The sequence below is a fragment of the Sceloporus undulatus genome, chromosome 9 (genome assembly GCF_019175285.1).
Source record: "Sceloporus undulatus isolate JIND9_A2432 ecotype Alabama chromosome 9, SceUnd_v1.1, whole genome shotgun sequence".
NCBI classification, from domain to species: Eukaryota; Metazoa; Chordata; class Lepidosauria; order Squamata; family Phrynosomatidae; genus Sceloporus; species Sceloporus undulatus.
In genome coordinates this window covers 13,348,315-13,376,047 of record NC_056530.1, presented here as the reverse complement: position 1 = coordinate 13,376,047, position 27,733 = coordinate 13,348,315, and the positions used below count along the sequence as shown (strand labels likewise).

Here is a 27,733-nt window from a genome sequence, read left to right as displayed (position 1 = left end):
GAGGACACACAGATTGTGATGCCCAGGGAAAGAGGAGGTCTCCTCACCTCAGACATTTGCCATTAAAAGAAATGATCCTGAAAATAAAACAATTACAGTTGCATTGTGTTGGAAGCAACTGTCCCCTTTTCTGTGGTGAGATTTATCGGAGTGCTGAGAACTAAGCAAAAGGAGGCTATGACAAGGGTGCACAATTCTTCACAGAAATGACAGGCACATACCTATGGCAACTTGAGAGATTTACAGAGCAGAAAGCGGGCACTTTTCTGTTGTTGTTGTGTGCCTTCAAGTCATTTTCGATGTATAGTGACCCCCTATCATGGGGTTTTCTTGGCAACATTTGTTCAGATGTGGGTTTGCCTTTGCCTTCCTCTGAAAGTGTGACTTGCCCAAGGTTACTCAGTGGGATCCATGGCCAAGTAGGGTTTTGAACCCTGATCATTGGAGCTGTAGTCCAGTGCTCAAACCACTATGCCATGCTAGTTCTCCTGTATCTTCTGAGAGTCCTGAGTCCCTCAAACTGTGGCGACAACTTTAACAATATTTGTTAAACTGGGGTGCACAACATTGTGGGATGGGGAAGCACATGTGTTGGGCAATGGGCTTGAGGCAGAATGATCCTTCTAAAGCCAGCAGGCTCCTCTGATGTGCATCATGGACAATGTGCACACTTTCTGTTTCCAGATGAAGCTAGGTGACCAAGTCAGTTACTAAAATACACAAGTCACAAGCTGAGTTGAGTCATGTCAAGTTAAGCATCAGTTATTTCTGAGTCGAGTCCACGTCAAGTCCAAGTCGAGTAACTGAGGCAACTTGAGTCTAATTCAATTGATTCAAATCTACATTACTGGGAGGAAGGGACCATTCTTTTCCAGCCATTGGTGGCTGGTGGCTCTGGTGTCAAGGTAGTAGATCTTCCAAATAGGAACTTTAAAGGCCAGGTTAAAACCCAGGCTGGATTCATTGCCCAATGACATAGGTCCACCTCACCAGTGGTTACTTTGCTTGGGACGGATAATGGTGAATTTCCCTTTTTCGGACTAGAAATCCAATATTCCAAAACAGTGTCCATCCCTGGATTATCAAATTATATCAAAGACACTCTCTGTTTGAACGTTGGAGGAGCTTTCTGAAGCCCTGAACCTGTTTGGAGGAAAGGATTTAGCACCTTGAATGTCTCCTTTCAAATTCAGATTAAAACCCAGAGGGGATTCCCAGCTCCCATTGACATCAGAACCAGCTCATATCATAATGTAATCCCAGAAAGAACTGGGGATTTATGTCTGTAATTCTTGTTCCATCCTAGTGTCAGAAGCTCCCTAAGGCCTTTAATTCTGAGCTTGAGAGGAAAAGCTCAACAACATCTTTTTAAAAATAATCTTCTGGGCTTCCTTCTTTGATGTGTTTACAACTCTCCTTTCCAATCCATTTCAAAATCAACCTCCAAAGCAAGTGATACCCGTATCAGAAGCAGTTGCAACTTTCAGCCAAGGGATGAGCAAAACTGGGAGCTTTTACCTGGAGCCTCAAGTCAAAAACTGGAGAGCTAGAAAGCATTGATTATCTTCCTGTGGAGAAGTGCAATTTGAGCATCGCAACCCTGGGTCAGGTCCCTCGCTTTGGATCCCTGCAGTCACGTCTTGACAACGGCCGAGATTATTTTGTAACAAAATTATAGATGCCGGGTTCTCTGAGAAGCATGTCAATAGGACTCATTTTGATTGCCTGAAAGGACAGACCTAATTTCTCCTCTTTGCCGCCATGCCCTGGTCTTATAACCTTCCTGGTTGCAACTGCCACTCTAATTGCAACCTATGTGTGCTGCAACAGTTAAATCTGATCTGCGGTGCCACACGGATTTGCCTTAATTGCTTCATAATGCACTGCAGGGAACTTTTAATTTCTTTAAGGGCACATGGGAAGCATCACTCAAGAGAGAGGTGAGACTTTGGTCTCTTGCGGGGGAGTCCAGTCCAGCTTTCCAGATGCTCTAATTCAACAGTTCCCAACCTTTGGCCCTCCAGGTGTTTTGTACTTCGACTCCCAGAATCCCTGGATATTGCTCTTGCTGGCTGGAGCGTCTGGAAGCTGAAATCCAAAGCATCTCGGGGACAAAGGGTTGAGAACCACTGCTGTAAAGGCAGTTTTGGTATTAGAGTGGATAAGGATATTCTACAAATGGCCACTATGGGGCAGGTCTGAAACTAACAGGACAAAAACCAAGTCCTTAAATACTACGGAGCTTATCACACTGGGATTAATTTTGGCATTAAAGAGAGATTAAAGCGCAGTTAAAGCATCATACAAACAAAGCGAAAACAATGAATAATTGCACGAGTGATTATCACATGCAATTGCGCATATAAAGTGATGTTGGAAATGCATTGTTGCTGAAATCTTGAAAGTAAAAGGATGCGTGTTAATGCTTCTTTGTGACCACTTTAACAGCGGGTTTTGTGCAACATTGTGTGAAACCGTTTTACATAACTACGTGCTTTTTCTGGGATATTCATGGGATAAACTTCTGATCTTTTTCGTGTGATAAACTCCATAGTTAGACCATCAGCTTAACTTGTAAGGAGATAAACCAACCAACCAACCAACCTAGTCTTCTCTACAGGAGGTACTAAAGCTGGTGCCCAGATCTAGGGGTAAACCAAAGACTTTTGCAAATCTGTCATATAACCAGGAAGGGGACCTCCCCTCCAACCACCGTTCTTCTCAGATTGACCAGAATCCTATTGGTATTTTATGCAAGTAAAATCTGGAAGTTCTATAAAAGTGCTATAAAAGCCTGGGCAAGAAACAATCCATGAAGTTCAGACTTCTTACCCAGTAAGATGAGATACCTAAACCTCAGCGATGACCGTGGCTGGACTCAGCGGCTGCTTATCAGCTCAAGCTTCTTATGGGGGCATTTCCTCTCTCTCATGCAGCTGCAATGTATCAGCATTTGCATATATTAATCCCGGGGTATTCCCCGTATTATGCACTTATTAATTGCATTTATGAGGATATTGCTATATTATGGTGTGCTAGTCTTTCTCTACTAATTGCTTTTAATTACAGCTTCTTTCCCCCATGTTTATGGCCACGCAGACACTAATTTGCCATTATTGGTAGCATGCACTTAACCAGGGGATGGCAGCTCAGCTAATGAAGGCTCCCCCTTCCCCCATTAATAAAGTGAAATATCTTCCTTTTCTATAATGAACGAATTCATCAGAGGCTCTGAAACAAAGTCCCCTTGCGGCAGCTTTCCCACACCTGGCCCCTGCCCAGATGTGCTGGCCAACAACTCCCATAGGAAAGGACCATGTTGTCTGGGAATGATGGGCATGGTAGTCTGGCACATCCAGAGGGCGATAGGTTGGGGAAGGCTGGCCTTCTATAGGTTTGTTCCGGAGAAGATCTAAAATGAGCCAGGAGAGGGCAGCAGTGTCTATAACAAAAGTCAGATGGATAGAGCAGAAGGCAAGTCCATCTTAGTCCTGTATCCTCTTTCACCTCCAGCAAACAGATGCATTCGGGGAACTCACCCCAAAGGGAAGAAGGCAAAAGCTCTCTGATATGCTGAGGTGTCTTGCCTTTGAACATGGGGGGTCCACTGAACTCTCATGGCCAATCTGAGCTTAGAGAAGTACCCTTTTTGAACTACAGCTCCCAGAATCCCCCACTGCAAAATGTAACTTCTTCACGTTCTGCACTTAATTGGTTTGCAGAAGGTCAGATGATCTGTTATCTCCAGGTTTGAGTGGGTACATCAAAGCAACCGATGCTCTTCAGCGCTTGCCTCCCACGTCTCTGTACTTCTATGATCTTTCAAATGTGCCTGTCCTCCAAGGAAGCTTTCATCCTCCATCCAAACTGACCTTTCCCCTCCCTCACAAAAAACTATTTTGGTCGTCAACATTCTTCCCTTAGTCTTCTCCCTGAGAATTATCATGTTGGAAGAGACCCCCAAGGGCCAAAGTCTAAGCATCACAGTCGCTCAGCCGGTCACAAATGGCCATGACTGCTGAAAAGCATCCGACATGGTTGGCATCTTTATTAGCTTCAAAGTCTTGGTGAAGAGAGTCCGCATAAGGCCTGTGGGTATGTCTCTTGAAAAATCTGAACACCTCTGATTCAATGGTCTGTTACCTGTGGCAGCTCCAGACAAAGGCTAGCAACTCCTGAAAAAGTGCTACCATACAGTGTTCTGGAGCAGGTGGCATCCCCCACACCAAAACCACCCACAACTAAGCCTCCTATGCAGCAGAAGTTGGTGGTTCCCATGTTCCCATGTTCCCATGTCAAGGGCAGTGAATCCAGTCCAGGTTAGACTCCAGGTCTTAAAGGTCCAGAATCTTGGGGATCTCCTTTAAACCCATCCAATAGGAGTGGCTTTCAATACTCTGAAAGTATGACATGGAAGCTACGCATCTTCCACTGCTTTTCTGCTATGTTGGTTGCCGCTACAAAAGGCATTGGCAGCTGGTCTGGAACATGGGAACCCAAATTGGATTTTAGTTTAAACTTGAAAAGAACTATCCAAGGTGATCTCTACCACAATGGATAACTTCTTAAAGTTCGGTGGAGTCTCCTTCCTTAGAGGTCTTTGAACAGAGGCTGGATAGCCATCTGTCGGGGATGCTTTGATTTAGATTTCCTGCATGGCAGAATGGGGTTGGACTGGATGGCCCTTGCGGTCTCTTCCAACTCCATATGACTCTATGATTCTATGATTCAGACTATAACCCAGGCTAGAGTCCCATCTCACTGAAGTGGGAAAGAATTTTACTTGTTTCTAATGCCAAAACAAAATAAGTTTCACCAAAAGGTGGTCCATCATGACTGCAGCTGTTATCCTTCTTCCCATCGTTCCTCCAAAACACTCGGTCAGATGTACATGATTCCCCTTTTAATTCTAACAACAGCCCTGTCAGGTAGGTTAAACTAGCTCCAGAGATCGCCTAATAGGTTTGGTGCCTGAGTTGGGTTGATGAACTTATTCCCATCATTTCTACATCTGAAATGTTGCAACCTCCTGCAATGAGTTGTCCTTATGTCAGCTGGGAAAAGGCATATTTTCCAGGTTTTATTTTAAACGATAAAGGAACTATCCAAGACATGGAACCTATTTGGGATGGTAGGCGCCAAGACATTGCATAAAATTGTGACACCAATGGTGGCTTCCATGTCCGAGGGCCCATAAATCCATTCTAGGTTATACTGCAGGATGGAAAAGAAGTGATCCAAGGTGCTGAATCATGTTCGATTATATAGGTGGAGCACTTTCCATACCTCCTTTGAAGAGAAGATTCATCACCCTCACTAGCCATGACTGTCTGCAATGGGTTGTCTTCTTTGGTCTACATTTGCATCACAATGGCATCCTGAGCATTCCTCCTCCCAGTCTTAAGGGATTCATCCAAGTCCTCCTTAAATGCTTTCTGTAAAACAGTGGGTGAGATACCTCCACCCAAAAGTAGTGTCTGAATCAGGCTTTCTATGTCCCTTCCTCACAGCATCCTAAGCATGACTGTCCTGTCCGAATATGAACATCTCTGTCTCTTCTATCCTCTTCCCCAATGAGAGAGCCTGCTTCTCTCCCACGCACTTTCTCTCTCTCACTCTCCATCTGTCTGCATGGCTTCCACAAACCGTTACATCAAAAATGTGGGTGTTGCCACCTTGTCCTATGCAATGCTTACGCTGAAGGAAATCTCATTGAGGCTTTGGAAAGCTGTGCAGATTTCTCCATTTTTTGCTTTCCTGCCATTCTTTGCTTTGCAAGGCCTTCTTCATTGGTTGGAGCAGTTCTACCATTAAAACAGGATAGAGCCAATGGCCAAAGATAACGAAACAAGGATGAAACAATAATGAGAATAACTTAATTAATTTAAAATACATTATTAATAAAAGACATACAGGAACCTCATGAATTTCCTAGGTTTTTTTTTTTAAGTCAAGGAATCCTCAGAGGTGGTTTTGCCAGTTTCTTCCTCTGAAATAGTGCCTACAGCCCCTCATCTTCGCTGGCAGTCTCCCATCCAAGGACTAACCAGGGCTGGCCTGGCTTAGCTTCCATGATCAGATGGGATCTGGTGTCTTTAAGTTTAGAGGATGTGTATGTATGTGCCTTCAAATTGCCTGTTGATCTATGGCAACCCCATGAATTTCATAGGGTCTTCTTTGGCAAGGAAACTTCAGAGGTGGTTTTGCCAGTGAAATATATAGCCTATGGCACCTGATCTTAGTTGGGAGACTCCCATCCAAGGACTAACCAGGGCGGACCCTGCTTAGCTTCCAAGACCAGGTTGTATCTGGTGCCTTTTGATATATGCACAAGATGACAGGAAAACCAGCATGGCGTAGTGGTTTGAGCGTTGGACTACAACTCTGGAGGCCAAGGTTGAATTACCGGCTTAGCCATGAAGACCACTGGGCAAGTCACACTCTCTCAGCCTCAGAGAATGGCAATGGCAAATCTCCTCTGAACAAATCTTGCCAAGGAATCCTCATGGTAGGTTCACCTAAGGGTCTCCATAAATGACTTGAAGGTACACACCATCACCACCAAGTTGCCTATTGAGTTATGGACACCACCATGACTGTCCCAGAGTCTTCTCAGTCAAGAGATCCTCAGAGGTGCTTTATCTCAGTCCTTCCTCTGAAATATAACCTATACCTGACTGACTGGTATCGTGGGACCTTTGGACTGGACTCTGGACTGTTCCTTGATATACTCCCCTGCTGTGCTGTCCACAGGAGAGGTAAGCAGGACATGTAGCTTCCAAGACCAGACCAGACCTGGTGCCTTTTAGGAGTCTTTCTGTATGTGTATGTAGATGCCTTCAAGTTGCCTGTTGACCTATGGCCACCCTACAAGGGATCCTCAGAGGTGATTCTCCTAGACCTTCCTCTCAAATAAGACCTGGTCTTCCTTGGCGGCCTCCCACCCAAGGGCTAACCAGGGCCGACCCCACTTAGCTCCCTTCCAGAAGACCTCCCTTGTATCCTTCCAGAACCTTGGCCTCAATCTGAGGACCAGGAGGGCTAAGCTTCCCTTATAAGATGCAGGGAAGCCAAACACGGGTTTGACCCTCAAGTTAACATGGGAACAGGTCCCAAAGGGTTTCCACCATCTTCAACCTTCCTTCACCCAGTGCTCCATCCTTCTTCCATCCCGACCTCCCTCTTCCAGGCTGGGTCTGTTCAGGGCCTCCTTAAGCACCCCCCCCTTTCCTCTCTCCTTCCTTCCTTCCTTCCTTCCTTCCTTCCTTCCTTCCTTCCTTCCTTCCTTGTCATCCATCCGCGCAAGCTCTCCTTTGCTGCTGTTGCTGTTGGCATCACACACACACAACACACAACCAACACACACACTCCAGCCCTGCAGGAACCAGAGCGCCTCCTCCAGCTTTGCCTGCTGCTGCTGGAAAAAGGAGGAGGAGGAGGAGGAGGAGGAAAAGGAGAAGGAGAAGAAAGGAACGCGAAAAGGAAGGAAAGGAGGTAGAGAGGAAGGCGGCGGTGGGCAAAGAGAGGGGCCAGGCGAGCCCCCCCAAGTGCCAGGAGGATGCCCACCGGCTCAAGCCCCCTTGTCACCCCCAGCTCTGGGATCCACTCCGGAGGGAGAGCAAGTGACGGGATCCAGTGATCCAGGGATCCAGTAGGGATCCAGGCCTTGCAGAGGACCCTTCCCCCCTCCTTTCAGGTGGGGGGCAGGGGAGGGGAGAGAAAGGATCCCTCTTTCCTCCTTCTCTCTCTCTCTCTCTCTGCTTCTTCTTTCTTGGAACATCTTTCTTTTGGGGGGCTTTGCCTTTGGAGGAGCTTCGTGGACGCCGCAACTTCCGAGGAGACTTTATATTTTTCTTCTTTGCAAGACCAGCCAAATCTCCATTCCTCTCACTCGTTTCTTACAGGCACAGCATCTCCTCCTCCTCTCTCTCTCTCTCTCTTTAAAAGATATATATCTATAAGCCACCCAGCCACCTCCCTCTGGAAAATCGACCCCAGACCCCCCCCCAAGGGATGGCAAACTTCGGCTCCTCGGCTGCCTCCACCTGGAAGATGTTAAAGTCCTGCTGAACAAAGACCAGGTAAGGCAGTCCTCCCGTTACTAAGGGATCTATCTATCTATCTATCTATCTATCTATCTATCTATCTATCTATCTATCCATCCATCCATCCATCTATCATACCTCTCTCTATCTGAACATCTGTCTGTATATCTTATATATATATATATATATATATATAGAGAGAGAGAGAGAGAGAGAGAGAGAGAGAGATTTTCTATCTCTACCTATTTGTTCATCTATCTTATATATATGTGTATGTATATATATAGAGAGAAATCTATCTATTCTACCTATCTCTCTCCCTCTTTCTCTCTATCTGCTTATCTAACTAACCATCCTTCCATTCATCTGTTTATCTTCTATCTATGTATATATAGAGAAATCTATCTATTCTACCTCTATCTATCTATCTATCTATCTATCTATCTATCTTTCTGCATCTATCTATCCTTCCATTCATCCATCTATCTACATAGCTATCTAACTACCCAACCATCTATCTATCTATCTATCTATCTATCTGCATATCTAATTATCACTCTATCTATCATCTATCTATCTATCTATCTATCTATCTATCTATCTATCTATTCATATTGCTCTATCTACATATTTATGGGAGGGATGGATTCAAAGCAAGCCAAGGCGAGAAGAAAGGGATGGATGTGGTCTTTGGGGCGAGGGATGGAGAGGGATCCAGGCAAGTGATTCACTCCTTGAGTTTCCCTCAGACTCGATCCCCCCTTCTTCAGGATCAGGCCCAAAGCAAGGGCCAGAGTGGCTTGCAAGGGATGGAGGTGGACTCCTCTTCTGCCCTCCTTTGGAGTCCTCTCTTCACTTCTCTCTTCCCTCCTTCCCCCATCTCTCCTTTTTTCCTGAAGCATCTCCCTCTCCTCCATCCATCACTTGGCAGAATGGTACCCAAAAGGTCCCTTGCAAAAAGAAGAAGAAGAGAGGGTCGAGTGCCTTCCTCCATCCAAGTTGGATGCTTTTTTTTAGAGAACGGTGCCTTCATCCTAAGGCATGTTGCAATGGGCGAAAGGATGCCAAGGGGGCTGAACAGACTTGCAAGTGTTTCCTGACATGTTTAGTGCTGGAAGGGGGGCTGGAAGGGGGGGTGATAGAGAATAAATGCCCCCTTGTCTGCCTCTTTCTCTGCTTTCCTCCAGGAAGAGAAGGAAGCAGACCAGGCACCAGTTCCCGGTCTATGCCTAGGTTTTCCCCCTTTTCTGTGGCTCATCTTTTGCTGCATTTTCCATTCAGGGGGGAAATCCACACTCTTCCCCCCCAAACTGTCCTCTTTCCCCCCCTTCCCTTCCTCTTTGGCCTGTTGGAAAGAGCCATGCCAAACCCGGCCAATAAATCTTCCAGCTCTAAAGAGGCTTTTAAGCATAGGAGGGTTTTTAAAAATCATTATTATTGATGGGTTTGGGAAGAGATCTTTGCAGCTGGGGTCCATTGCAAACAACTTGGGCATTTCCAAGTGGGGTGTTCATTTTTGGAAGGGGAGAACATAGAAAAACCATCGAGCCTGGCTTGCATTTCCAAATGGTTGGAAAAGTGATTCTTTTCCCTCCTCCTCTCTTTCTGGGAGCATTAAAAAGCCACTGAGCATCTTCTGGAGCAGGTGACATTGCAATTGGATTTGCCAGCTTCATGAGTTTTATCGCTCCCCCACCCCTTTTGCAAGCTGCAAGATCCCTCTTCTTTTTTTATGGGGTATTGACATAAGGAAGGGGTCTCTGTTCTTCCCAGTTAAAAAATCAGAACATGGAGGGCTTCTGCTTTGGGGCTAGGAGAGAGGGAAAAAATTGCAGAACCCAAAGTGTATTTATTCTATGTTCCACTTGCAACTCCTACGCCGTTTTTTAAAAAGTATTAAACAATTTTCAATTATATATATAGGGGAAGATGGTTGTTCTGGCCAGAAGTGTTCTTTGTCGCCCCCTAAAGGCGAAGGGAGGAACTGCGCTGTCAAAACTGGTGGTGGCTTTTTCGCTCTAATCCTAGAATCCTAGAGTTGGAAGGGACCCCAAAGGCTGTCCAATCCAACCCCTTTTTGCCATGCAGGAATACACAACCCAAGCCCTCCCTCTGACAGATCCCTCTTTAAAAGGACCCAGAGGTAGCTGTGTTGGCCCTATAGCAATTCCAGTAAAATCAGCCAAACAGGGATCCCTTTCTTGGGAAAACCAAAAATGCACAATATCCATGTTGCAAGCTTTCGAAGCTCCACCGGCTTCTTCTTCATCAGGCAAGGGGTTACAAACCAAACAGGAGGGGGAAAAATTGGAAGATGTTATTTGTAGGCCTGCATTTTGCAATTTGTCTTCTTAGTTAAGATGATATGGAGGGGCAAATCTTCTTCAAGTCCAGGAAATTTAACTTCCATGTCTTCCAGGAGAATTTAAACATATTCATGTGGACTTTCCAAAGCTGAGGTTAAATGCAATGGAGAGTGAATCTTTTGGGGTGTTCTGTTCATTCGGATGCATTTTCTAATGATAAACATTGGTTTGGTCTTATTTCTAGCCATCTTTTGGGCGTGATTTGACTGTGTATTTCTACATGTCACAGGGTTGGACTAGGCATCCTTTCCAGTTCGTTTCCAGTCCTATGATTCTATGTTTCTATGAAACCCAGAGCTTGGGAAAGTTCCCTTCTTGGACTACAACTCCCAGAATCCTTGGGGAGCTGTAGTGCAATAAAAAATTTCCCCTGAATTTTGTCTAAGCAAACTGAAGATCTGAAATGAGATGCAAAATATTTCCAGATCTCCAAAACATTAACTGTTTGCAACAACTGTTGATCCATTTGCTAGGCTGAGTGCTTTGGTATGGAAAAATACATACATACATACATACATACATACATGTATGTATGTATATCCATATGTGTGTATGTAAAAAAATACGGTGAGGGAAATATCTGTGTGTGCAATGGATAAAAACACAAAAATGTATGTTTTCAAATGCTGGTAGAGAGCTATAGCAATGAGTCTCTCCTGAGTTTTTCCGCACCTCCTTTGCTGATTTGTGGAATGGTGATCCAACACCAAAGAAAAGTCCTTTGGTTCAATGGGTTTTCTCTATTTGGGACCATAAAATTCAGGACTACATTAATTATATTGAATATTTTTGGACTATTCCAAAAAAGAACTCAAGGAAACAGTTGACTCACTCACTTTTAACAAAGGTTTGCAAAGTAGTCTCTTGTCTGGTCATCTGTGGTGAATATGATTCTCCAGTGAAATTCTCTGGCCACGCGGTGTGTTGCAGGGCTTTGCAAACAATAAGAGTGGGATAGTGAAGTCAAGCAAAATATGGTGTGGTTGCATCCTTCCCACCCCTTCCCTCTCCCTAAAGAGGTGCCAGCTTGAGGGCACCAATGGGTTTTATTTAACTCTGGGCTCAGCTGGCGCTGAGGAGGAGATTGCCAGTCCCTGAGCTTGCAGGGACCTCCTTGCATTGGATCCCAGAAGGAGGCAATGCAGTGACCTCTTTTGCCTTTCTAGGTCATTGCTTAACTCTTTGCTTCCTGCACATATGGTCCAGACCAGAATCCCTATGGCATCTTTGTTCTGGGTCCAAAAGAGGGAGAAATTGCATGCCTGGTGGAAGAAGGGATCTCCATCGGGACTTGATGTACACTTGGCCTTCCACATTTGCGCTTTGACTTTGGCGGATTTGATTATTCACAGATTTGATCAATATGTTCTCTCTAGGAAACTCTAGGTCCTCCAGTCAGACTCTGTGGTCAATGTTGGCCAGAGATTGTGCTGGAGAACGTAGAGAGTTCTCTAAACATCTGTAGGTCCTCCAGTGTAATTCTATGGTCATCCTCTGGCAGATGGTGACCATAGAGTGGCGCTGGAGGACCTAGAGGACTGACAACAGGACTGGGTTCCATGTGAATCAGTTCCACCTGTGGAACGTGGCTTACACAACCATGGAACTGAATTGCATCCGTTATACACTGGCTAATAGCTACATAGGTTGTTGTTGGGTGCCTTCAGTCATTTCCAATTTTTGGTGACGCTAAGGTGAACATGTCATACGATTCTCTAGGGCTGAGAGAATGTGACTCAACCCAGGTCATCAAGAGAGTTTTCATGACCGAGCAGGGGATTGAAATCTGGTCTCCAGAGTTGTAGCCCTATGCTCAAACCATTACACTGCACTGGCTTTCTATATAAAATGAGTGTGCCTTTGAGTCATTGATCTGGGAAACCTAAGGCAAACCAGTCAAGGGGTTGTCTTGGTGGAATTTGTTCCTCTGTAGAGAAGGATTTGAACGGTTGTCTCCCAGTGTCCCAGTCCAACACTGAAACCACTGATAGATGAATGGATAGATGGATGCTGAGTAGAATGCAAACAGGTGCTTGCAAGAGGTTCTGGCCACAATGTCTGAGTGAGAAGAGAAGGGAGATGGTTTCTCTAAACCTTCTCTACCCGCACCCCCTATACACCCTCTGCCTCCCCCACAGATCAACCCAGGAAAATCCAGTGATAATGCTGTGAGAGTGCTGAGCTTCTGTTTTCATCCAGGTTCTGTAATTCCTCCCAATGCGACAGCTGTCACAGCCCAAGCGGGAGCACGAGGAACGTGTCACATTTGATAAGGATGCTCTCGCCAGTTAATGTCTGCCGAGGAGGGCAGGGGCCAGCTTGCTCCGAAAGCCGGGTGGGAGGCCAGGGATGTGCTTTTCTTGCTGATGCCTTTCCCTCTGAGTTTCTCCACCTGCGTTCTTGGCCGGCGCCTGCGACAAGGTTCAATCATGTGGCCCTTCAGGAATAGTGGTCTGTGGGGGCGGTAATACATACTCCCCTGCACATTCTCTGCTCTCCCATACTGCCATATCCTGGCCATCCTTTTGCAATAAGAACAAGAAGAATCCTGGTGATTTCCATCTCCTTTAGAATAAGGGATATTCTTTTCAGAGGTGGGCCCAATGTGATGCTCCAGATGTTACTAGAAGATTACAGTCCCCATCATTCTTCATCATTAGTTATACTCACTAGGGCTGAATCTAGCAAAAGCTGGATGATTTCCATCCATGTTATATAACATTGACCTCTCATGCTATTATTATTATTATTATTGGGAAAAATAATTGAAGGGAAAGGCAAGTCTGACCCTCAAGTGGTTATTGGATTCCAGGTCCCAGAATCCTTCAGTGTTGTCTGCTTAATGGATTATGGGTTTTGGTTAGCCAGCTACGTCTGGTGGGTTGCACTTGTCCAACCTTCTCTTAGAGCTTGACTTCCCCTTCTCCTATCCCTCAACCAACCCCCCAGTTTTTTCACATTTGAGTTTTGCACAACCAAATAAGAATGTTTATTTATTTTATTTATTCATTGGATGTACAGTGCATCCCACCTTTCTTCCAAAATGGGATTCAAGGGGGTCTTTGCATGAGGGGATTTCCAAGGAGGATTCTTGGCCACTTGGTAAGCATCTGCTTTCTGCAAGGGGAAGTATTCCTTTGGACAGGTAGGAAAGTCATGGTAGCCCTCGAGGCATAGTTGGAATGTACATCTCCTCAGCTCAAGCCTGCATAGTCAAGAATTAGACATGATGGGAACTGGAGTCCATCCTCATCCCACTGTTATGGAAGCCATAGCCAGTGCTGCTTCCAGCTAGGTGGATGGACCATTTTAATGGTTGGTCCATCCACCTAGCTGGAAGCTGCACTGACTATTTCAGTTCAGTTCAGTTCATCATTGTGATGGTCATAGATCAGCATTGACTATAGATTTTGGAAAGTTCAATATAGGAGCAACACAGAGAGAACTTTCTTCTACTGAAAACTGGCAACTAAAATGGCCAGTTGTGGTTCTCCAAGGTTTCAAGTAGGATTACTTTCATAGCTCTACCTGGAGTTCTCTGGTCTTCTCTGGTAGACTTCCATCCAAGTACTAACCAGCCCCATCCCTGCTTAACTTCCAAAATCAGATGAAATATGGAGGCGTTCCAGGTGGTCCAGAGGCCAGCGGCCAGGCTAGCGGTGAGATTTGGGGAGTTGTAGGCTCCAAAAGGAGCTTTTCTCAAGTTCTGCTTGCTAGAATGCAACTCTTGATTTATTTATTAAAACATTTGTATCCTGCTCTTGAATGATGCCATTCAAGAGATCTACGGGTACAAGAAAATCAACTTGTTCAGTGAAAAGCAATATTTTAAAATGCTCAAAACATATTAACAAGTCGAAAAGCCGGATTAAAACACTTTAGAGCAATTCAAGACCCTGCATGTGTGTGGACCCATATGAAACCAGTTAGGCTCCAAAGATATTTGAAAACAGCCATGTTTTCACTTGATGGCAATGTAGGTGCCAGTCGGACCTCCAAGGGGAAGGTATTTGAAAACTCGGATGCTACCGTATAGATACCCTTCTTACTATCCATAGCCTCAGCCCTGGAGTGCTGTCCATGGCTAAAGAGTCAAACTCAGCATTGCTTGCTCCCAGGAGTTATTTGGGTCTCTTATCAGCACCTGTCTCATCCATGCATCTTGCTGAGCAAAGCAGTCTGTCCTTCCTCTCTTGAGGTCTGCAAGATTTAAGAATAAAAGTCAAGATGGAGAAGATAAGAAATGGAGAGCTCAGCAAGGAGAGATTAGTGATGGAAGAAAAAGAAGAAGACGCGGACTATTAAATAAAAAAGGCCTATTGCCCTAAGAACGGAAGGTTGCATCCTTGCTGATTCAGGGCAAATCCAAAATCAAATTGCTAGTTCCATGCAGACAAAAAACATCAGTGCTCAATGCTCAGTTGGCACATACGGAAATTCCATTGGTTCAGTGGGTCTCCTCAATGGTGGCACTAGGGTTGGTGACATCCCAGTGTGGTAACTCATGCTGCCACCCGCCGGGCATTCCCTTCCACCAGCCAGGCTTGCCTCTGTATTTTGCTGTATTTTCCGTTTTAACTTCTTGCAGAATTACTCTCCCCCCCCAATCTGTTGCAATCTCCAGATGTGTTGGGTTACAATCTACATCATCCTCAGCCTGCATGACCCGGGACCACTTGCCTTCATGTCCTACCTGTGGGTTTCCATCACAACCTAGAAAAGCTGCTTTTTTGAATTGAGTGTTCCAGGAAATACCCTCCAAGAAAGTACCTTTTCTAAGCTCTCCATGTAGCTCACAGCTATTGGATAAATGGCCCTGCTCCACTAAAAAGGGCATTTTGGAATAAATCCGATTGCTAGTCCCGACCAGAGGAGACCAAGGGGCATCACTTGTGGGTGCCAGGGCAACACCCGTTTTTGCTTGCCTCACAGCTGTGCTAATCCTGGAAGGGACCAGCTGCCTACTTCATAGGGTTGTTGTCAGGAGATTAAAGACACAATAACCTCACTGAAGGTTTTGGGGAGGAAATCATTTTAGAGTAGAAGGTCAACATTCCCCTTTATTGAGGGGGGATTTTGTTATTGTTGTGTGCCTTCAAGCCATTTCCAACTTATGGTATCCCCAAGATAAACCCATCATGGGGCTTTCTGGGGCTGAGAGTCTGTGCCCCCCCCCCCCGGAATCAAACTCTGATTTTGAGTTGTAGTCCAATGCCAATGCCACTACACCACAAACTGCAAGGCTCCAAATCCCCCATCATTGTCCATTGTGCAGGATTATGGGCTTTGTAGTTGAAAAAGTGACCTCCCCCAAATCCCTGTTGAAAATGCTTGATATCATTGTTGCTTGAATAGCCATTGCCCCAGCTTGTCTCCCCACACGTTCCTCTGCCTTTATACCCAAGGCAAAGATTGTTGGTCCCTCCCCATGTGGCTGGACTGTAAAGCCCATCAGTCTGAGCTGCCACAACCAAATCCATCCACCACAACTTGCTGTACTGGGGCCACTTTTATCTCTCTCCTTTGCTGGGTTTCTCCATCTCATCCTTCCAGATCATGCAAATCTCTCCAGGCTGGAAGGCACTAAGTGTTCTCTGGCAGGGAACTGTTCTTCATCTTCAAGCAGCTTTGACGCCTGAGCTCCCATTTGGAAAACCATCTCTTAAGCTGACAGTTAAGGCCAAATAAATCCCCGGCCCGAAAGGTCCTCCTGTGCCTGCCAGCGCTCGCAATGCCGATCCAGCGATGGGCAAAATATAATAATAGCAATAGTAATAAATGCCGCCCTTAACTGCCGCAGCTGAGCGGAGTGACTGGTACGCCGGGTGGCATGATGCCAAGGAGGGAAAGGAGGAGCCTTGGCTTGTGGCCCAGTGAGGCCATCTTCAGACACTTCTGGGCAATCCTAGGACTAGCCCTAGGCATGGGCTGCAAAAATCTCTTTGTGGCCCATGAATATTGTGTAATGTCGCGGGATATTTCACCTTCCCTGTCGAAGCTCTCTAGTGCCACAACAATGTCCATATCACCCTACAATAGCCCACCCTTGCTGCAGACCCACAAAAGGCCCTGGTTTGCTTCCAACCCTGGGAAACCAAGCTTGCCGCAGCCTCCTTTTGCCCTTAATTGATATTCTACGAAGTCTCTGCGAATTGTAATAAGGTCTTGGGGGAACTGCGCTATCTTCCTGTTGCTGCTGTGATGTTATCCGGCAAACATCGACACGACTTTGAAAGAAATCTGCCTTCAGAAGGGAGAGATGGAGGTCCTGTTCCTTCCACAGCTTTCAAGGAAGAGATTGTCGGGATATCCCTGTGCACACAAGGACAACAGATTGTGGGCATGCCCCTTTGTAAACCCTTCCCATACTTACGAAAGAATAGGAAGATAGTTTTTATCAAGATCCAATCTGAGCGCAAGGATTTGGAATTTCTCTAAACCTCTCCCTCCAAATATTCCTAGAGAAATGGTGCTAGTCAAGCTTGTCTCGAAATCCTTGGGCTGTTGGCATCAGTCTGCAAAAAATTCATCATCGGTGAAATTCACTGTCCTATTCCTTGGTGTAAAAAATGCTATGCCGGTGTGTTTGTATCCATGCACCCCAATTACAGCACCCCATTAAATGCTGTGCTTCTATCCCATGGATTCTTGTGGTTTGCAATTTGGTGAAGCACTTCAGCTCTCGCTGGAGGAGGATTCTAAGTCTCTTGAAAAACTACAACTCCCAGAATTCCATAGGATTGAGGCAAGGCAGTTAAAATGGGATCACAGTGCTATAATGAAGCAGGATGAATGAGAACGTTGGAACTGTAGCTATAAGTCTCTGCTAGAAAGCTTTAGTGCTATAGTTCACGGAAGAGAATTTTGTGCTGTTGTTATTTTCGACTTATGGTGACCCTATTGTGGGCTTTTCTTGGCAAGGTTTGTTCAGAGGAGGTTTGCCATTGTTTTCCTATAAGGTTGAGAGAGAGTGACTTGCCCAAGGTCAACTCAGTGGGTTTCATGGCTGAGCAAGTAATCGAATCCTAGTCTCCAGAGCTGTAGTCCAACCCTCAAACCGTTGTACTATGTAGCTCACCAAAATCCCAGGAGTCCATAACATGGCATTAATGACAGTTAATGTGGTATCAGACCACTATAATTGTGTCGTGAGGCTACACCCTTCCTCTCTTCCTTTGTGAAGCATCCTCATCCATCACACAAGCTTACTCCAGATATCTGCTCAGCTGCATCCCTTATAAAGTTGGTCCTCCATATCCAGGGATTCCAAAAAAATACCCACAAAGCAAACCATGGGTTTGACATTTTCTTTAAGGGAAACCATTTTACATTTTATATATAATGGTACTTGAGCATCCACAGATTTTGTTATTGTTGTGTGCCTTCAAGTCATGGTGACCCTAAGGTGAACCTCTCATAGGGTTGTCTTTGGAGAAGGTTTGCCATTGCCTTCCCCTGAGGCTGAGAGTGTGTGACTTCTCCAAGGTCACTCAGTGGGTTTCATGGTCGATCTGGGATTCGGACCCTGTTATACAGAGTCATAGTCCAACACTCAAACCATTATGCCACACTGGCTCTTGGTACCCATGGATTTGGGTATCCACAGATGGTCCTGGGACCAATGCCCAGTTGATACCAAGGGTAGACACAGGGGAGTTTGGGCATGCTTATGTGATGTATCTCCAAAGATACTATCATATCAGATGCTCCAAAGTTTTCCATCATTACTCCAAATATGCCACCCAAGGCAATGTCTTCAGGATGTCTTATGATGGAACCAGACTTAGCTGGAAGAAAGAGTATCCAAGTAGAAAAGGGAGACAGGTGAGAATCCTAAAGAACTCAAGACACCAGACATAACTTGTGTCATGTGTCTGAGTAGGTTTTGTAATGATTTATGACTTAAAACCTGAACTGAAAACCACCCCATCAGTTTTGTTTTAGATTTGCTCGAGCCAATTTTGGAGCATCTGCCAAGAGATAAAGCTCTGGGCCTGACTTCTCTTGTTGTCTCACTCAGGCGAATATTGACCTACAGATGTGGTTGGACGGCTGCTTTCAGATCAAGGTTGTGGAAGTGTAGTTTCGCATGTGGTGCCATTGCACTTGGATGAACATTGTATGCATGGATGCACGCGGTACATTGTTCATAGCTGTGCACTGGATTGCACATTTTGTGCCTTTGGTTCAGTCGCTGAGCATTGCCATTCTGCACATGGGCTCCATAGCACAAATAATGCATAAGTTTGAGCAGAGTTTTATGCTATACAGTTCTCCTGTAGTACTTTCGACCTGTTTTATATCAAGCTTATACAGGGCATATAAAAGAAGTCTACATCTTCTTCAGCTCAATTTTGTATTGTATTGAGCCTGTTGCACATATCCAGACCTGGAGGGCATGCTGGCAGGGGGATTCTGGGAGCTGCAATCCAACAAAGAACCATTTCCAAGTTATGCCAACCATTGCTCTTCAGGCTGATTCAAAGCAACAGCCAAATTTGGTTGTCTTGGGTTTATTGGTTTTGGGCTTTCTATGGATCTTGATGTTCTGAAACAGGATGGCTTCTTTGGCAGGATTATTTTAAGGCCCATTTGTGGACTTTATGGTTCAGAGACTGGAAATCCGCTCCAATTAAAGAGCCTTGGAGACAGTCGTAAAATAATGTAATAGCTCAATATCTAATTTGGTCCAAAACATTTGGTTTCTAACACCAGCCAAAGAGATTCCTTTGCAAGCTCATAAGCAGAATGGGAAATTGGTAGCTGCTGCCTGTCATTCGTTCCCAGAAGCTGAGATCTGGAGATAGTCTGCTCATGTAAATGCAGGATTGTGACGCTTAACAATTCAACATAGCCTCACCAAATCCATTTCATTTCATTTCGGAACTAGATTACTTTCTCAGTGTTGTGGATTGCATCTCCCACAATGCTCCCCAAGCAATGCTCTCCATGCTGGAGAGGGGGAAGATGGGAACTGTTGTTTGAAACATTTGGAGAACCAAAGATTCCTCACCTCCATGCAACTCCATAAAAGTTCTCACCTGGGATTTACATAGAAGATCAACCTTCTAACATCAGTTAGTAGCAATGGGAAAGGACAGTTGCGATGATTTGTCTCCAGGTCAGAAAAATGGGTTTCCTGGCAGTTGGCAGAATAATAGACCAGACGGAATTTTTGTTCAATTTCCTTCCAATATTTGAATACACTCATCCCTCCAAATTTGAGGCTTTGATATTTGCGGATTTGATTATTCACGGATTTGATTAATATGTTCCTTTCTAGGAATCTCTAGGTCCTCCAGTGCAACTCTGTGGTCAACTTTAACCAAAAGTTGCACTGAAAGACCTAGAGATTCATAGAGAGAATATTCTACTAAGCCTTTGTAGCTCCTCTGGTGCAGTGTCTGTTGGACGTTGACCACAGAGTTGCCCTGTAGGACCTAGAGATTCCTAGAGAGAACACTCTACTAGGCCTTTGTAGCTCCTCCAGTGCAACTCTATGGCCAGTGTCTGTCAGACGTTGACAACAGAGTTGCACTGAAGGACCTAGAGATTCCTAGAGAGGTGTCCTCTCAGGTAAAAACATGGTGCTTTTGTTATTTGCTTTAGTGACGGGGGTCTTGTGCCCCTAACCCTAGCGAATATCCTAAAGTGTTGCAAATAAATTACTTTGAATATCCTAAAATGTTGCAAATAAATCTGAATATCATAAAGTCTATTTGAATATCCGAAAGTGTTGCAAATAAATTACTTTGCACAGAAAAACATAATTTCCCCCCATGCATCCCTTATTTTCTGTACACTAAATGTGTTTTCTGCACAAAAACATAACAGTGTTTCCTGCACAGAAAACAGTTTTTGTCATATAAAAAACGCACTTGCTTTACCCCCCTATTCAGACGAGTTCCTCCAAAAGACTTTGGGCTGTTCAAACACCAGGAAAATCATGCAGAGGAGTAAAAGTACTGCAGTTATTCATCCTCGCATGCAGGGATGAAATAGTTGATGGTTTGCATCCCCAGAGGTTAGTTATCTTGCAGGCCTTTCAAGGGGAAAGCCCAAATCCTTACACACAGTATGGGTTTCCCCCCCACTCTCTGCTTGCTTCTGGGATTAATTGAGAGGAACATTGAATTGAAACAGTCCAGCCTCTCTGCTGCAAAATCTACCCTCCTTTTATTTTATTATTTTTTCCCCATGGCTGCTGCTGAGCAAGATAATGAAAAACCCACAATGAAAGCTAATTGTCTCCGAACAAGGAACAGCCTCTTTTGGCCGCGGAGAGATGGAACAAAGTTTCCTATCTCTTTCTGGGGCCCTTTTCACACCGCAAAGCGATAACCCTATGATTCCACTTAGACAGCCATGCAAATGATAGGGTTTTCAGAGCCTTTCTAAGCTGAAAAAGTGGCATTTCAGTGGCCAGAATCATACTGGTTGGTCCCAATAAATAAACCATGGAATGATGACTTGAAATGCATAAGTAAATGCCATGGGTTCAGTGGGTCTGATGTCGCTGATAGTAACAAGAGTATTTCAGTAGCCTGAATCATATTATTTAGGCCTCATAAATAAACCGTGGAATTGGTAACTTGAAATACATAAGTAAATGTCATCAGTTCAGTGGGTCTTACGCAGCTGATAGTAACAAGAGGATTCAGGGTTTTTTGGTTTGTTTTAAAAGGAAAACAAGGGATGGGGAGGTATCTCTAAGTGCTTTCTTGGTAACTGTTTGCCCGTTCCAGTTGTCTACTGGGTTTCCCACCAGCATTTCCACTGGAATAAACAAAGTGGGCAACTTTGTGGTGTAAGTGGCTCATAGGGTGCATCTACACTGTAGAAATAATGCAGTTTGACACCACTTTACCTGCCACCGCTCAATGCTATGGGATTCTGGGATCGCCAGGCACTTTGCGTCTTCTGTCAGTGAGCTCTGGTGCCAAAGTACAAGTCCTAGGATCCCATAGCACTGAGCCATGGCGGTTAAAGTGGTGTCGGAACTGCATTATTTCTACAGTGTAGATGGGCACAGAGGCACGTTGGCAGGTACACTATCAATCCCGACAAGGTCAGCATTCAACCCAAGAGTGGCATAGCACAACCACTGTGTCAATATGTGAATGTGGATTTCCACTATGGAAGAGGCTGGATGTCCATCTGTTGGGGATGCTTTGAGTGTGTATTCCTGCATGGTGGGGTTTTGGATTGGATGGCCCTTTGGGTCCCTTCCAACTCTATGATTGTAATGTAGGATCTCAGGAGCTATTATTCCCATCTATTTATCTCTTTCTCTGCCTTTTTGCAATGCTTCTCCTCCCCAACCTGAGCCCCCCTTGATCCTGGTTGGGTAAGCAGATGACTAAATCCTACCAGTTCTGATCCCCTCTTTGCTGTATTCCTTTGGGGGGTAAGTTCACAACAGGGAAGCTGAGAGCACATTAAACGGCTTACAGCATCTTAACCAGCGGTTAGGGATTAAAGCCGTGTAAAACACTTTCCATGCCTGTTTAGGGCTGGTTGAAGCCTACAGAAGAAGGAGGTGGTAGAGCCCTGGACTGGTGGAAAGGGACTCTATCGCTTGTGGCCTACAGTGGGTTTTTTGCTTTCTTCCGGAGTACCTTGAAGCAACCATCTCTCCCAGGGCAAGTTCCTCAAGAGGACAGCCCTGGTCATTTCAAGAACAGAATATTATCTTGTTCCAGTTCATAGCATCTCCTCATAAAAAACAGAAGGCAGTAAAAAGGCATGGCTTGTTCTTTTGGTTTATGAGCTTGTACCTGGGCTCATTCCTGGCAATGACCTCCATCAAACAGGACATTGGCATGAGGCAGCTATCATCCTGCAAAGATGGAAGGGAGGCATGCGAGGGATGGAAGTGCAATGCTTTGGGAGGCTGAAGGCGCTCTCCATTATTATTATTAGAATTTATTTATAAAGCGCTGTAAATGTGCATGCCACCTCCATCTGCCCTATTGAGGCTGTGTTGCCCGAACCTTAAGGATGTGCATGGATTCCTCATAAAGAGATGCCTTCTCAAGGGCTGGCTTAATATAGGAAGGCTTCTGTGTCAAGGATGCGGTGACAAAATGGCAACCAGACTTCCCGTCGGTTAAATTAAGCCATGACAGTTAAAGTGGTGTCAAACTGCATTATTTCTGCAATCCAGATGCAGCCCTAATAGACTTTTATTATGAGTGGCTAGAATAGTTATAGCTAAGGGGTGGAAACATGCTGAGGAAGAGGATCTTCCAGCAAAGTGGAGGAGAGATCTGGCATTAAATGCAAAGTTAACAACTAAATAACTTCTTAAAGGGGAATCTAGAACAGACAAAAGAGTATTGAGATATGTCAGCCATTCATTGCTTTTCTAAATAATAAAGCTGATATCCCAAGATCACCAGGGTTTCAGCATAAATATTGGAAACACTTGTCATCGGATTCTTGGCCATTTACTTTCGGGAACATGACGGTTCAAGATTATTAACTAGGAAAGAAGAAAAGGGGGGAAAACATCTCTTTATTTTACTGGAAAACTGATTCTGTGTTTGAGAGGGGCAGATTCTGTTTGCATATGAATACACAAACTGACCTTTTAAAACATCTATTATATATATATATATATAATTATGTAAATACATGGCAGCAGAAATAAACATGCAGCATCCACCCATCATTAAAAGACATCCCTGCATAGCTACTTCGACTGGATCTGCACTGCAGAATTAATGCAGTTTGAGACCGCTTTAACTGCCATGGCTGCATGCTATGACATCCTGGGATTTGTTATTTTTGTGAGATAGCCCTCGCTGTCAAAGAGCACTAGTGCCACAATGGACTACAGTTCCTAGAGTTACATAGCCTTGATCCACGGCAGTTAAATTGGTGTCAAACCAGATTATTTCTGCAGTGTGGATGCAGCCTTAGTTGTAGTAGCACTTGCGTAGGTGTGGCACAAGGGGGTGCTGTTCTGCAGACACTGGAGCAGCCATGATGATTAATCACAGCTTTGAATGGCATGTTGAAACCAATGCATTCCCAGGTCAATTGCAGGGGAAGTTAACTATTGAGGTTGCCTTGACTCTTTGGGGGTTATGTTGACTTGTTTCCTTTGGGTTTAGGGAGCTGTAATGTAATGCAATGTGAAGTGGTCGGAATGCAATGTAGAGGATGGAGCGAGCTTGTTTTCTGCTGCTCCAGAGGCTAGGGAAATGGATTCAAATTCCAAGAAAAGAGCTTCCTCAGGCTAAGAGCTGTTTGACAGTGTAACCAATTCCTTTGGAAGGTAGTGGGTTCTCTTTCATTGGAGGCCTTTAAATAGAGATTGGATTGCTATCTCTTGGAAATGCTGTAGTTGTGTATTCCTGCTTGGCAGCGAGTTAGACCGGAGGACCCTTTTTGTCCCTCCCAACTCTACAGTTCTATTATTCTTTGGGGGGAGATCTCTCGATCCAGTTTATCAGGCCGTCTCTGGGGAAAGCGATGTACGTAACTGATTGTGTGCATGCTGATGGAATCATGCTGTCAGAAAAGTAAATAAATAAAAATCTTCAAGCAAGTCCCAAGCGTTCCACTTCGGAGCTTTCTTGAGTCCAGAGATAAAGGCTTGCAACGGCTTCCCTTGTGTAGCCCTGTTATCTGACATAAGTGGAGTTTTTTGCACTGGGGTCAATGGCTCTCTTAGTATTTGGCTGCTGCCTCGATTGCGCTAATGGGTCTGTCGCTCAGGTGAGGGCTTCCGAGAGAAATCTGGGCATCCTTACGGCTTGCCAGACCTCTGGGAGCATAGTGCAGAACGAAACAGCCGTGAAGCAGCTGCTGAGGCCTCAGGCGAGCTGATCCACCTCCCTCTTTTTTCTCTTCCCTGTTTTGTTATGGCTCTGAAGCTCCAGTTGAACCCACTTTTACCAGAGACTCTGGAATTCTGCAGGGGAAGGGGACAAAAAACCGGGATGCTGTGGCCTGTATCCTCTGGGGGACTCTCAACTAAAGTTGACCCGTTGAGTTCATTGTTGAATGGCAAGTCAACACAAATGCAAATCACATCGATTCCATGCGTCTGCTGTAGTCAAGACTACCAAGAGGATTCAGGCTTGTCTTTGGAATGAGCGTGGTACATTTCTGTGATGGCGTCACTGCATAATTCACGGAGGGGCTGCAGAAGATGGATTTTTGTGTTTGTTGCCTCTGTGCATGCAGGTTGGGGTGACCGAAAAAGATAGTTGAATGGGATGATAGGGGGCATACATAAACAGTGGCATGACTAGGGTTGGTCATCCCAGTGTGGTAATGCATGCCTGGTACCCCCTCTGCAGCCAGGCCAATGGTCCTGCAAGAATAGATTGGGCCATGGTGGAAGAGAAAGGCTCTGGTCTACTTGCCGACAGTGACAGGTGGACTGGGACCCCCAAAGGGACCACTCATGTCCCAGGCCATTCCGGTCTACCCACCATTGTTTGCAACTCCGAAGATGTCCAGGCACTATTTGGTGAGAGACCTAAAAGTTTTTGCTGTTGTGTGCTGACAATATTCCAGCTGTCTTCCTTGCCACTTGTAGGAAGGTGGACCGGGTCCCTTCAAGGTTGTCGCCTGAAAAATGGAAGTAGTATCCAAGGTGCTGAAAGTGAGGCTGACTTCAGTCTCTGGAAGTCCCACTCTATCCATGGAGAGGTGCAGCAGTAAAAACTGAAGGCAGTTCCTTCCTTTCCCACAAGCACACCAAGGGACACAACTTCTGAGGTGTCACCCAGTGCAGTCTACACCCCCAGAACTCTCTAGAAATGTCGCTGTATGTAAATACAACGGGCCCTTGGTATCCACTGGGGTTTGGTTCCAGGACTCGCCATGGATACCAAAATCTGTGGATGCTCAAGTCCCATTATATACACTGGTGTAGTGAAATGGTGCCCCTTATTGGAGCTGTTGAACTGGAGGTGTCTCATTCACGCTGAAGACAACTTAAGAGCCATTAATGTCAACAACGTAAAATAGCAAAAATCAAAAACTGCTTTTTGGAATTTATATTGTGGTTGGTTGAATCCATGGATAAAGAATCAGTGGATATGGCAAGCCAACTATAGAGAGCTATGGGGTTATGAGGAGCAGAATGATATGCAAAGAATAAATTAGGAAGATATTGGGATTAACACCTTCCACTTCATTATGATAGGGCTGCCTTTTACAAACATCCCTTTCAGGAACATATAATTTTGGTAAATGCGACCAGTGGCCTAAATCCTATTGTTAGTCCTGACTAAATTAGAGCCATTGAATCAATTGGATTTCCCTATGTGTTGCTCACCATTCAGTACTTATACTGTAGAAATAATGCAGTTTGACACCATTTTAACTGCCAATGCACCTCCCCATAAGATCCTAGGATTTGTAGTTTGGTGAGGCACCAGCACTCTTTGGCAAAGAATTACTTCCAACAGAGTGAGTCCTCAGATGAATGAAGTGGCCTTATAAAACTACCAATCCCTGGATTTCCATTGGTTGGAACTACAGCATTAAAAGTGCTGTCAAACCGCATTATATCTATGGTGTAAATGCACTCTTGGTGCATCTCCATTTGAGACTAACTTACAGGCCTCCAACGAAGACACTTTCAAGAGTCTCTCTGTAATAATAACAAGGACTAGGAACTTTAGAAGAAAAAGAAAAAAAATCCCAAAGGTCTCAATGATATTATGATCTTGGTCTTGGCAATGTAGGAACTCTATAGAGCAATGGCAGCCAAAAAGTGGGGTTTTTTTTTTGGAGAGTGTTCATTGCCAAGTGCACACCCTCCGCAATCCCTTGTCCTTCTCTGTTTGGCAGAGTGCAAAGCTTTGGCACGGCTGCTCTCCGGGGACTAGTTAGACATTTGCTCAAGAAACATAACAAACTCCCTGCACACATAAAACTAGTCAAGCCTTCTCCCTGATGTGATAGTTTTGAAGACGGAAGCAATTTAGAAAAGGGGAGGGGGATCTTAAACCCTTGTGAAGGAACATTTAGTCATTCTTATCCTCACCCGAAGTCTAAGATGACTAGGCATCAGAGACAACCACTAGTATTCATCAGCTTCATCCTGTAATTCATGGAGAAGTCCCTTTTTTAGGATAATAGTCCCTCTTTTGACTTCATTTCGCTGATTTTTCAGCATTTGAAGACTTTGGAAAAAGTCCAGTATGGCTTGCTTGTGATTATATATGAAAGGTGCTTTATGAACCCAGGGACATTTGAAATGGTTACTATCTCCTTACATGTTGCTTGGAAGCTCGGCTCAGGAATCGCCATGGTGCAATCCACACTGTAGAAATATTGCTGTTTGACACCATTTTAAGCACTTTGTATCCATCCTATGGAATTCTGGGATTTGTAATTTTAGAAGGTCTTTAGCCTTCTCTGCCAAAGAGTGCTGGGGCCTCTCCGAATCACAGATCCCAGGATTCTGTAGGATAGAGCCACAGCAGTTAAAGTGGTGTCGAACTGGATTATTTCTGCAGTGCGGATGCGGCCTTACTCCTTGGACTTTCCTCCTGGCCCTGGCCTACTCCTGCCTCCAACTGTCCAATTCCTCTCCCGGAGCCGGTGGGATTGAAGCCGGCAGAAACAATCCTGAGCCATCAAGACGAATGAATGTCTCAAGCTCACTCTGTTGGAAGTAATTAAAACAAAGAGACAAGGAATGGGGAGAAAAGTACCCTGGAGGGATATGTTATCCCCCCTTTTCTCCTCCTTGTTGCTCAACATCGGCTGCCTTGACAAACCAGGAACGTGGCGTTTATTCTGTATGCATGGAACAAATTGGGAGGAGGAGCTGGGAGAACAATTGCTCAAGCTGCATCTTTGAGCCAGGATGGGATTCAGCTTCAGGATGGGTATTTCTAATATTTATGGTAATTATGATTTATTGCTTACATTCACAACCTGCCTTTCCCATATCATCCAACCGGCCCGATTTGGCAGGGACAATTCTGATATATCCGCTTCCATCCTACATTTTCAGCTGCTTTTATAATGTGCCTGTTTTTCTGTCCCCACTTTCCCCCTTTGTCCTCCACTCCCTTTGGATGCTGCAAAATGGGTTCAAGGTGCAAAAATAGCTTGCACTCAGCAGAGAAGAGGGGCGAAAGTTGAATCTTGCCCTTCCCAGTTGGCTCAGGCAAAAGCAAACTGCTGCAGCATCTTCTACCTTGTTTGTCCTTCCTCATGAAAAACTTTCCCCATTGTCATGAATGGGTCCTTCATTCATCTGAGGACTTCAAAGGGTTAAAGGCTGGGGGAGGGTCCTGCATACTAATGAGAGTTACATCATTAAATCATTGAAGATCCCTGGAA

At 45.0% G+C, this 27,733-nt stretch overlaps 1 protein-coding gene across 1 annotated transcript in view; it reads left to right on the top strand.

Annotated features, from left to right (window-relative positions):
- Positions 1–7,354: 7,354 nt before the first annotated feature.
- Positions 7,355–27,733, top strand: part of ADGRB2 (adhesion G protein-coupled receptor B2) — a 124,585-nt gene continuing 104,206 nt past the window's right edge. The window contains 1 exon segment of the mRNA XM_042440705.1: positions 7,355–8,081. The gene's annotated coding sequence lies outside the window, so the exon portion shown is untranslated.